The sequence below is a fragment of the Melanerpes formicivorus genome, unplaced genomic scaffold, assembly GCF_026170545.1.
Source record: "Melanerpes formicivorus ecotype bairdi unplaced genomic scaffold, bMelFor1.0.p_v2 SCAF_9, whole genome shotgun sequence".
Classification (NCBI taxonomy): Eukaryota; Metazoa; Chordata; class Aves; order Piciformes; family Picidae; genus Melanerpes; species Melanerpes formicivorus.
In genome coordinates, this window is record NW_027142361.1 from 25,863,267 (window position 1) to 25,875,007 (window position 11,741).

The window sequence follows — 11,741 nt, forward strand, 5'->3', positions numbered from 1 at the left end:
GGGCTGCCCGATGAAGAGAGCCAGGTTGGAAGAGACCTTCAAGATCATCATGTCCAACCCATGAACCAATCCAACTCACCTAAACAACTGAACCATAGCTTCAAGCACCCCATGAAGTCTCCTCCTGAACACCTCCAATGATGGTGACTCCACCACCTCCTCAAGCAGCCCATTCCAATGGGCAATCACTCTCTCTGTATAGAACTTCTTCCTAACATCCAGGCGAAACCTGTTATGCAGTTCTCTGTAGCATTTAGGACCTACATTAATTTCCTTCCACAGAACCACCAAGGTTAGAAGAGACCTAAAAGATCATCAAGTCCACAGACCTCATGACTAAACCATGGCTTCAAGTGCCATGTCCAGTCCCCTCTTGAACACCTCCAGGGATGGTGACTCCACCACCTCCCTGGGCAGCACATTAATCCACTCTTCCCTTTATTGCTTCAGTGTTTTGTTAATGTTGTCTATTTTGTTTTTTTGCAAAATACTATATTGAGAGCAAAGTAGTCTTAATAACACTGAAGAGGCCTTTTGGAGTCTCAGAAAACCTGAGAATGAAGTTGTCCATAAGGCCCTTGCCTAACAACAGAAAGAAATGTAATCCCACCAAAATAACACTGATCAATGTCAGGACAGTCTGAGGCTTGAGGTGTAACCTTCAGTGCTGTGGAAGGGCTCTAGAGTGATGAACTCACTAAATCAGAGTTGTAGGTGATCAGTAATGATAAATGGAGCCACTGTACACCTTCTGTGGGAAAGCTTGTACACGATATTCCATCATGTTGTGGTAGGTGCAGCCTTCTTGAGAAAAGGCATTTGGGCTCCACAGTGCTGAAACTCAGGACTGTGCTTGTGATAACAAGCGGCCCAGAGTCTTGGTCTTAGCTGCCTACAGCTGCATAGCCGAAGGAAGCATTTTGGCCTTCCATAGTACTGAAAACTCCCTAGCTTCAAAAGAAGATGCTTCTGTTTTACTTGATGTTGATGCTAGCTCTCAGAGGCTCACCAAGCTCCAACACAATGCTGCTGCATAACCTGCAGGTCAAGATGTTGTAAGGTTTCTGCATTATATGTAAAGAGATATATTGTCTGAAAGTCTTTGTGAAAACCTGCAGGAGAAAATCTGAGCTCTTTCCAGTATCAGAAAAATACCTTGCTGCCTTGAGCAGTACAGCAGCAGAACCATCATCCTGCAGCCATTCCGTTGCCCCCAGGCCCCTTCACAAGCTGGAAGTTGTTAACAGCTCCTGACTGAGACTTGCTCTGCACCACCTTTAACACAAGGACTGCTCCCACCTGAAAAGGTGACACAACTGTTGTGGAGAATTGTTCACTCCTTCATGTGGAGATGCTTGTTGTTAGACACTTAGACACACATGGACAAATTAGATGCAGCTCGTTACCTCCTTATCCCCTTTCTCATCTGCTCAGCTAATTGCTACATCTTGAACCCTGAGTGCCATGGGAGTGTTCCATGAAATATACCTTTGCACTGCTCTTTTACACACCCCTGAGACAGGGCTGCACAGACAGGCTGTACCTGCTGGGATTAACATTGTGTTCATGTATAAACTTCCTGCAAAATGGGGTATTTTGGGTGTCTGGCAACACCAAAGTCTACACAATACAGCAATGTTTGATATATCCTTAAGAGAGGAAAGAAATTTATTTCAAAAATCATCACAGAATGGTAGAGGTTAGCAGGGACCAGTCCAACCCCCTTGCCAAAGCAGAATCATCAAAGGCAGGTCACACAGGAGTCCATCCAAGCAGATTTTGAAAGCCTACAGAGGAGATTCCATAACCTCTCTGGGCAGCTGGGTCCAGTGCTTCATCACCCTCACAGGAAAGAATTTTCTCCTCATGCCGAGGTGGAACCTTTTGGGTTCTGGCTTGTACCCATTGTTCCCTGTTATATTGTTGGGCACCACCCAGCGTGTGGCTGAAGAGAGGAGGCAGCTTGAGGAGCGCAGCTCAGCCTTCTTACTGACGGGGGTTACTACTAGAGCAAAGGCTAACAGAAGGACAGTGGGCACCCAAACAGAGACCACTCACAAGCATGCAGATGTTCAGGTAGATGGCTGCAGTGAATGCTGGAACCTGGCACTCGATATGGAGGATGGAAGGGACAACTTCTGTGTTAGGTGTGAGCAGATCAGTGATCTGATGAGCATGGTGGTCGAACTAAAAGAAGAGGTCGAAAGGCTAAGAGCTATAAGAGATGGTGAGTGGAAAATTGACAATTCCCATAATCTAACCTCTTCTAAACCAGAACAGGGGGTAACACTTAGTGGAACAGGGAGTTTGATACCTTCCCAGCAGCAAGCCTCTCAACCTCCCTGTAGTAACCCACATGAGCAGGGCCAATGGGAACAGGTCTCTGCCCAATGGAAGAAATGCATACGGAGAAAGTCTGCTACTTTGAGCAGCACGCTGCCTACAGTGCAATTAGAGAACAGGTATGAGGCTCTGCAGGAGGAACAGGTCATTGGTAAGGTTGAGGACTCAAGAAGGTCAGAAGCTGCACCAATGACAGGTTGCCTCAGGCCAGCCATCAAAACTTACCCGGAAAAGAAACCTCGTAGTGTCATCATTACAGGAGATTCCCTACTGAAGGGAACAGAGGGCCCAATATGCAGACCAGACCCATTTCATAGAGAGGTCAGCTGCCTCCCTGCTGCCCAAGTAAAAGACATTGTAGATAGAATTCCCAACCTTGTGAGTCCTTCGGACTACTATCCACTTCTGGTCTTTCAGGTGGGTAGTGACAATGTAACAATGGGAGGCTCACAATCTATTAAAAAAGACTTCAGAACCTTAGGGCAACTGCTAAAGGGATCAGGAGCTCAAGTTGTGTTCTCTACTATCCCTCTAACATCAGCAATGGATGAGGGAACACTGAGGAAGGGCTGACAGATCAATTCATGGCACAGGGGCTGGTGCCATCAACAGGGCTTTGGGTTCCACAATCATGGATTGGTTTTCAAGGCACCAGAGCTGAAAACAACTTATGGGACACACTTGTCCCAGAGGGGAAAGTGAATCCTGGGGCAGGAATTGGCAGGGCTCATTGATAAGGCTTTAAACTAGATTTGAAGGGGGAAGGGGTTAATAGTCTCCTGCTGGCTGGTGACAAACAGAGGGGCAGCTCACCAGCAGCAGAGAGAAGGAGAGCTGGTAAGGTGCTGCCCCGAGGCAAGCCACAAATGATCCACCAGGACTTTCTGTGGAAACCGAGGGGAACAGTCAGCATGGCTTTGCCAAGGGCAAATCCTGCCTGACCAACCTGGTGGCCTTCTAGGAGCAGGTGACAAAATTAATAGAGGAGGGGCGAGCAACTGATGTCGTCTACCTGGACCTGAGCAAAGCCTTCGACACTGTCCCGCACCACATCCTGGTCTCCAAACTGGTGACACATGAGTTTGATGGGTGGACCACTAGATGGATGAGGAACTGGCTTGATGGCCGCACCCAAGGAGTGGCTGTCAATGGCTCCATGTCCCAGTGGAGGCCAGTGACAAGTGGAGTCCCTCAGGGATCAGTCCTGGGACCTGTCTTGTTCAACATCTTTGTGGGTGACATGGACAGTGGCATTGAGTGCACCCTCAGCAAGTTTGCTGATGACACCAAGCTGTGTGGTGCAGCAGACACGCTGGAGGGAAGGGAAGCCATCCAGAGGGACCTTGACAGGCTGGAGAGGTGGGCACAAGCCAACCTCGTGAGGTTCAATAAGAGCAAGTGCAGGGTCCTGCATCTGGGTCGAGGCAATCCCAGGCACAAATACAGGCTAGGCAGGGACTGGCTGGAAAGCAGCCCTGAGGAGAGAGACTTGGGGGTGCTGGTGGACAAAAAAGCTCAACATGAGCTCTCAATGTGCACTTGCAGCCCGCAAAGCCAATCAGATCCTGGGCTGCATCAGGAGAAGTGTGGCCAGCAGTTCGAGGGAGGTGATTTTCCCCCTCTACTCAGCCCTGGTGAGACCCCACCTGGAGTACTGCGTCCAGTTCTGGAGCCCCTATTACAAGAGGGATTGTGGAGGTGCTGGAACGTGTCCAGAGAAGGGCCACGAGGATGATCAGAGGGCTGGAGCACCTCTCCTATGAGGACAGACTGAAGGAGTTGGGGCTGTTCAGTCTGGAGAAGAGAAGGCTCTGAGGTGACCTTTTTGTAGCCTTCCAGTATCTGAAGGGGGCCTACAGGAAGGCTGGGGAAGGACTTCTCAGGATCTCAGGTAGTGATAGGACTAGGGGGAATGGAATGAAGCTGGAGGTAGGGAGATTCAGGCTGGATGTGAGGAGGAGGTTCTTCACCATGAGGGTGGTGAAGCCCTGGAATGGGTTGTCCAGGGAGGTGGTTGGGGCCCCGTCCCTGGAGGTGTTTAAGACCAGGCTGGATGAGGCTCTGGCCAGCCTGATCTAGTGTGGGGTGTCCCTGCCCATGGCAGGGGGGTTGGAACTACAACCAGTTCTGGAGCCCCCAGTACAGCAGACATGAATCTACTTGGAGCAGGTCCAGAGAAGGGCACTTGGTGCCATGGTCTAGTCATGGGGTCTGTGTTGATAGGTTGGACTCAATGATCCTCGAGGTCCTTTCCAACCTAAGTTATACTGTGATGAAGGTGCCAGGTTCCCTTCAGTGGTGTCATAGTATCAGTCAGGGTTGGAAGGGACCACAAGGATCATCTAGTTCCAACCCCCCTGCCATGGGCAGGGACACCCCACACTAGATCAGGCTGGACAGAGCCTCATCCAGCCTGCTCTTAAACACCCCCAGGGACGGGGCCTCGACCACCTCCCTGGACAACACATTCCAGGGTTTCACCACTCTCATGGTGAAGAACCTCCTCCTCACATCTAGCCTGAATCTCCCCACCTCCAGCTTCATTCCATTCCCCCTAGTCCTATCACTACCAGATATCCTGAGAAGTCCTTCCCCAGCCTTCCTGTAGGCCCCCTTCAGATACTGGAAGGCGACAATTAGGTCACCTCGGAGCCTTCTCTTCTGCAGACTGTACAGCCCCAACTCCTTCAGTCTGTCCTCACAGGAGAGGTGCTCCAGCCCTCTGATCATCCTTGTGGCCCTTCTCTGGACACGTTCCAGCACCTCCACATCCCTCTTGTAATAGGGGCTCCAGAACTGGACACAGTACTCCAGGTGGGGTCTCACCAGGGCTGAGTAGAGGGGGAGGATCACCTCCCTCGACCTGCTAGCCACACTTCTCCTGATGCAGCCCAGGATCTGATTGGCTTTGCGGGCTGCAAGTGCACACTGAGAGCTCATGTTGAGCTTTTTGTCCACCAGCACCCCCAAGTCTCTCTCCTCAGGGCTATCCTCCAGCCAGTCACTGCCTAGCCTGTATTTGTGCCTGGGATTGCCTCGACCCAGATGCAGGACCCTGCACTTGCTCTTATTGAACTTCATGAGGTTGGCCTGTGCCCACCTCTCCAGCCTGTCAAGGTCCCTCTGGATGGCCTCCCTTCCCTCCAGCGTGTCTGCTGCACCACACAGCTTGGTGTCATCAGCAAACTTGCTGAGGGTGCACTCAATGCCACTGTCCATGTCACCCACAAAGATGTTGAACAAGACAGATCCCAGGACTGATCCCTGAGGGACTCCGCTTGTCACTGGCCTCCACTGGGACATTGAGCCATTGACAGCCACTCTTTGGGTGCAGCCATCAAGCCAGTTCCTTATCCATCTAGTGGTCCACCCATCAAACCCATGTGTCACCAGTTTGGAGACCAGGATGTGGTGCGGGACAGTGTCGAAGGCTTTGCTCAGGTCCAGGTAAACGACATCAGTTGCTCGCCCCTCATCTATTAATTTTGTCACCTGCTCATAGAAGGCCACCAGGTTGGTCAGGCAGGATTTGCCCTTGGCAAAGCCATGCTGACTGTTCCCAATCACCTCTTCACTATTCTTTTGAGCGAGTAGTGACTCCAGGAGGATCTGTTCCATGATCTTTCCAGGCACAGAGGTGAGACTGACTGGCCTGTAGTTCCCTGGTTCCTCCTTCTTGCCCTTTTTGAAGATGGGGGCAATGTTTCCCCTTTTCCAGTCTGTGGGGACTTCACCAGACTGCCAGGACTTTTGAAATATAATAGAGAGTGGTTTAGCAACCTCATCTGCCAGTTCTCTCAGTACCCGTGGGTGTAACCCATCGGGTCCCATGGACTTGAACACTTTCAGGTTCTTCAGATGATCACGAACCTGATCTGCACTTAAGTCCAAGGTGAAGGTTCTGTTGGCAGTCCTCCCTATCTCCCTGCATATTGAAAACTTTACTATCTCATGATCACTACACCCTAGGCAGCCTCCCACGATCGCGTCTCCCACCAGCCCTTCCCTATTGGAGAACAGCAGGTCAAGCAGAGCCTGTCCCCTGGTAGGCTCACTTAACAGCTGTGTCAGGGTGTCATCTTTACTCCCACCCCTCATATTTATAGACATTAATAAGATCCTCTCTCAGCCTTCTCTTCTCAAGACCAAACAGCCGCAGATCTCTCAGTCTTTCTTCATAAAAGAGAGATTCGAGTCTCTTTATCATCCTCATAGCACTCTGTTGGACTCTCTCCAGCAGATCCCTGCTTCTCTTGAATTGGGGAGCCCAAAACTGGATACAGTATTCCAGGTGTGGTCTCACCCGGATGGGGGGGGGGACCAGAAATGTAATTGTGATCCTAACTAAAATCCTTTCAAGTAAAAGAGTTTTTGCATCTGCGGTCACCACCCTCAGCATGCAAACTCTACACCCATCCAGCACCTTGAAGCTAATTGTACTGGAAATGTAGGAACAGCTATAAGGACAATGCTGTTTGTCAACATGTTGCATGAGAAGCTAAGCTCCAAAGCAGTTACCATTTCAAACAGGTTCAGGGAAGGAAAGCAGAAGAGCAGTAACACCAGAGAGAACTGGTGGTCAAGTGTGCCACCAAGAGGCAAAAAAGCAAAATGAGTGAGGCATGGAGGAAAAAAAGGGCAGCATCAAGAGTGCTAAATAATGGGAAACCCTGGAATGATGTGATGTGTGGGACCCACCTTCATTATACAGTCTTCATCATCTTTACTTGCCATGTGAGGAAAGGCTGGGAGCACTGGGTTTGTTCAGCCTTGAGAAGAAAAGGTTTAGGGAAGACCTTATTACCATGGACCAGGACATAGAGGGTGGCTACCAGGAGGATGGAGACTCCCTTTTTACAAGGAGTCACATGGAAAAGACAAGGGGTGAAGGGGACAAGTTACTGCTGGGGAGATTTCCATTGGAATCCAGAAGAAAATGTTTCCCCATGAGAACGGTTAGAGATTAGAATCATCTCCCAAGGGAAGCAGTGGATTCCTCTATGCTGGTCAGTTTCAAGGCTCAGTTTGACAGGGTGCTGAGCCACCTCATTTCAACTGCACTATCACCTAGAAAGGTTGGAGCAGATGAGCCTTCAGGTCCCTTCCAGGCTGGCATTCAGTGATTCTCACTGGTCACATTTTCATTTGTGCTTTATTAAATACCAGCTGCTTTTGTGACTTTCTTCTGATGTTCAGCAGCAGCTGGGACTCAGGTTATTCCAGAAGAAAATCCTTTCCCTTTCTGCTCTCCTCCCCCCTTTATCTATTTAAAGAGAGATCTTTCCAAATTCTCTAACTTTTCAAGAGAAGTGAGCTTCAGAGGCCAAGAGCCTGGTACCCATTCATTACTTCTCACTCTCTCATCTGCCCTCTGCTGGCATCCCCAACACAGCTCTGTCCACTGCTCTGAGACTTCATTTTGGGGAAGAAAATTTACTCCTACAGCTATAAAAACACAAAATAGTTGTTTTATATTTTTTCCTTTTTTTTTTAATTCTTTCTTTATTATTCTTTATTATTATTTTTTTTTTAGTCTTTATGGCCCTATAATCTTCTTACATCTCAACAGATTAAGCCTTTTCCTCATCTCTCACTGAATACTTTGAGGCCAACCTAGGGCTCAGGGACATTCAAACATCTTGGTTACAGTGATAAGACAACCACTTGTCTCAGTCCTCCCCTTCAGTCTCCTTTGCACTAGTCAAAAAGAGCTGGGATGATGGTTTTAGAGATCCCCTGAAGAATGAGGTTCCCACTTCAAAAGAACCCAAGTTTAAACATGCTGGTCAAACACAGTGCTGCTGGAGACTTTAATATTAATGGAGTACTTGAACATTATTAATGTGAGCAGCTTGACCCAGCTACTAGCTGTGCAATGCAGGTGGACAGAAACCCAGAGACTATTCCTCAGGAATGTCAGGAAATGGAGAAAGAAAAACCAACAAGCAACTGCAATGCAATTGCGACAGTAACTTGCAAATGATTCACTGATGTTTAAAAATGTGTAACTGAGAGAGCAATGAGAAAAGTCATAGGTTCACAGACTCTATTAGGTTGGAAAGGACCCTCAAAGGTCATCTTATCCAACCCCTATACAGTCAGCAGGGACACCTCCAACTACATCAGGCTGCCTAGGGACACATCAAGTCTCATCTTGAATGTCTCCAGGGATGGGGTCTTAACCACATCCCTGGGTAACCTGCTCCAGTATTTCACCACTCTCATTGTAAAGAGCTTCCTCCTGATGTCCAACCTAAATCTATCCTACTCCAATTTGAAACCATTGCCCCTCATCCTATTGCTACAAGCCCTTCAAAACAGTTCTTCCCTAGCCTTTCTGTAGGTCTCCCTGGAGCCTTTTCTTCTTCAGGCTGGACAGCCCAAATTCTTTGTCTGTCTTTGTAGCAAAGGTGCTCCAGCCCTCTGATCATCCTGGTTGCCCTCCTCTGGACCTGCTCCAGCAGGTCTATGTCTGTCCTATGTTGGCAGTCTACATAAGCTAGGACTGTGTAACCTAAAGAGAGGCACAGACTGGGCAACGCAGGATAATTTCATACATCAATTGTGGCAAAGCATTGCTTCCTTTCTGCTTCAGCCCTTCAAATGTGGCAACACAGACATTTCCATCAGCACACAGCAGTAACTGGGGCTTTTTAATCAAGTAAAGCTGGTACCTGGTCTTCACTTGTTAAGCCAAGGTGCATCACAAAATAAAAATGAACCAGGAAATCAGAATTGGGCAGAACATCTCGACGCCGAGCCATCATAGCACAGATCAGCCTGTATGCCTGCAGCTTGCCCTCCTTGTATTCATTTGGCAGGGTGGTTGCCTGAGAAGAACAAAAACATTGTATTATGACTTGTTTTCTAGCAGCTAGCTAACACAAACCAGCATATTTTCCATAGAGAAAATCTGTTTCATATATTTATTAAAATAGATTCAAGCCCAAATTGCTTTTGGAGGATATTCATCTTGTTAGCAAGCTGTGATGATAAGCATGAAAAGTTGAGTCCTGTGTCCAGTTCTGGGCCCCTCAGTGTAGGAAAGATGTTGACTTGCTGGAATGTGTCTAGAGAAGGGCAACAAGGCTGATGAGAGGCCTCAAGCACAAGCCCTATGAGGAGAGGCTGAGGGAGCTGGGATTGGAGAAGAGGAGGCTCAGGGGACACCTTATTGCTGTCTACAGCTCCCTGAAGTTGTAGCCAGGTAGGGGTTGGTCTCTTCTCCCAGGCAACCAGCACCAGAACAAGAGGACACAGTCTCAAGCTGCACCAGGGGAAGTTTAGGCTGGATGTTAGGAAGAAGTTCTTCATAGAAAGAACGGAATAGAATGGAATGGGCTGCCCAGGGAGGTGGTGGAGTCACCATCACTGGAGGTGTTTAGGAAGAGACTGGATGGGGTGTTTGGTGCCATGGTTTAGTTGATTAGATGGTGTTGGGTGACAGGTTGGACTTGATCTCAAAGGTCTTTTCCAACCTGGCTAATTCTATTCTAACACTGTAACCGTTTGAGGCTGTGCCTTTAAGAAAGAGACAGTGCTGGGACACTATGGCTGAATGTTTTGGAATATTAACAAAAACAATCAGATATTCTAAACTAATTTCATTGGTGGATTGGTAAAAATGCAGTTTTAAGCTTAGGTGCAGCTGGGACGTTTCTCAGTTTGCTCCTTTCCTTTTCCCTTTCCAGCTCATCTGCTTCTGGGCTCCCTGCCAGACTGACCTTGGACAGATAAGCAACTAAGGCCTACTAATATACTTTGCTTTAATTAATAACTGCTCTTTTTCTCTCTTTCTAACCCTCTTTGGGGAAAAAGGGGAGAGAAGGGGGTAGAGGGGGGGAACCCTCCTCCAGAGTAGGAAATTTCGTTCCTGTATTATTGTCTCTTTTACTTTGCTGTATATTTCTGTGTATATATTGTAACTACTGTAAATTGTGTATATATATCCTGCATTCCCCAAAATTTCTTGTAAATATAGCATTTTCCCTTTTGCTTCTCCAGCTGGCTAGCTGTGGTTTCTTTCTTCCTCTTTGTGGGGGGAGAAGGCTGAGCCCTTCTCTCAAACCCACCACAAACACATAAACAGACAAATTCAGTCCAATACAGACAAAAACACCAACATGTGAAAGTTGTAGAAGTAACTCACCTTGAACAACCATGAGGCAAATATCCTGAGAGGAGGAATTAGGACAGGAGGAGAGGGAGTAGACTGATTGTCCACGCTTATAACAAGGTTGTCCCGTATCTAAAGTTTCAAGGAGAAGAGACTTAATCGAACTGACAACTCACTTTATTAATGCTCTACATCTCATGTTATTCTTTCTCATTTTATTTACTTTAAGACACTATACACTATTCAGAGCTCCTACTTAAGCCAAAATTCCCAGGAAAGCTTGTTCCTTAGTGCTTCCCCACAGCCTAAGCAAGTAGTGCTCTTTAAGGGCGTACCACAGGCTTTAACCAGATAGCAGCGTTTGCAGCATACTGTTTCTGTACCTGTATTTTCTTTTCTCACTCCATTTCAATTAATCCAAACTCTCAGGAACCTTCTTCATTCAAACAAGACTAGGTTTCCTTATGACAGAATCCTCCAAATCTGATGCTTCTGTTTCAGATGCTGATACTACACCAAACCTAGAAACACTTTTCACAAGAGAAATGATTCACGTTAGAGGTAAGCATTCCCGTACAATACCTTGGCAAGTTTGTACCACAACTCGTACAGATAGCCAAAAACTTTTGCATGGATTTTAGGTGACTGAATATTGTTCACATCCCCAAGAATTCCCAGGATTCCCCTCCATAACACAGCAGCAGAATCAGGATGCCAACCGATGAGACTTCCACCAGCAATTATACTGCAGTCATCAGCAAGGAACTTGCTGCTGTCTGTAAATTTAAGAGGTTCCATTTCATGTATTAGAAATGCAGCATCAGGATTGGTCCAGTTGGTCGAGGTCCCTCTGCAGAGCCTTTCTACCCTCTAATTGACTAACATCTGCTCCTAACTTGGTGTCATCTGCAAACTTGCTGATGACTGATTCAACCCCCTCATCCAGATCATCAATGAAGATGTTGAAGAGGACAGGGCCCAGCACTGATCCCTGGGGGACGCCACTGGTGACTGGCCGCCAGCTGGATGTGGCACCGTTCACTACCACTCTCTGGGCTCGACCCTCCAGCCAGTTCCTAACCCAGCACAGAGTGTAGTGGTCCAAGCCATGAGCTGACAGCTTAGCCAGCAGTTTGCTGTGGGGGACGGTGTCAAAGGCCTTGCTGAAGTCCAGGTAGACCACATCCACAGGCCTCCCCACATCCACCAGACGGGTCACCTGATCATAGAAGGAGATCAGGTTGGAGAGGCAGGACCTGCCCCTCCTAAATCCATGTTGGCT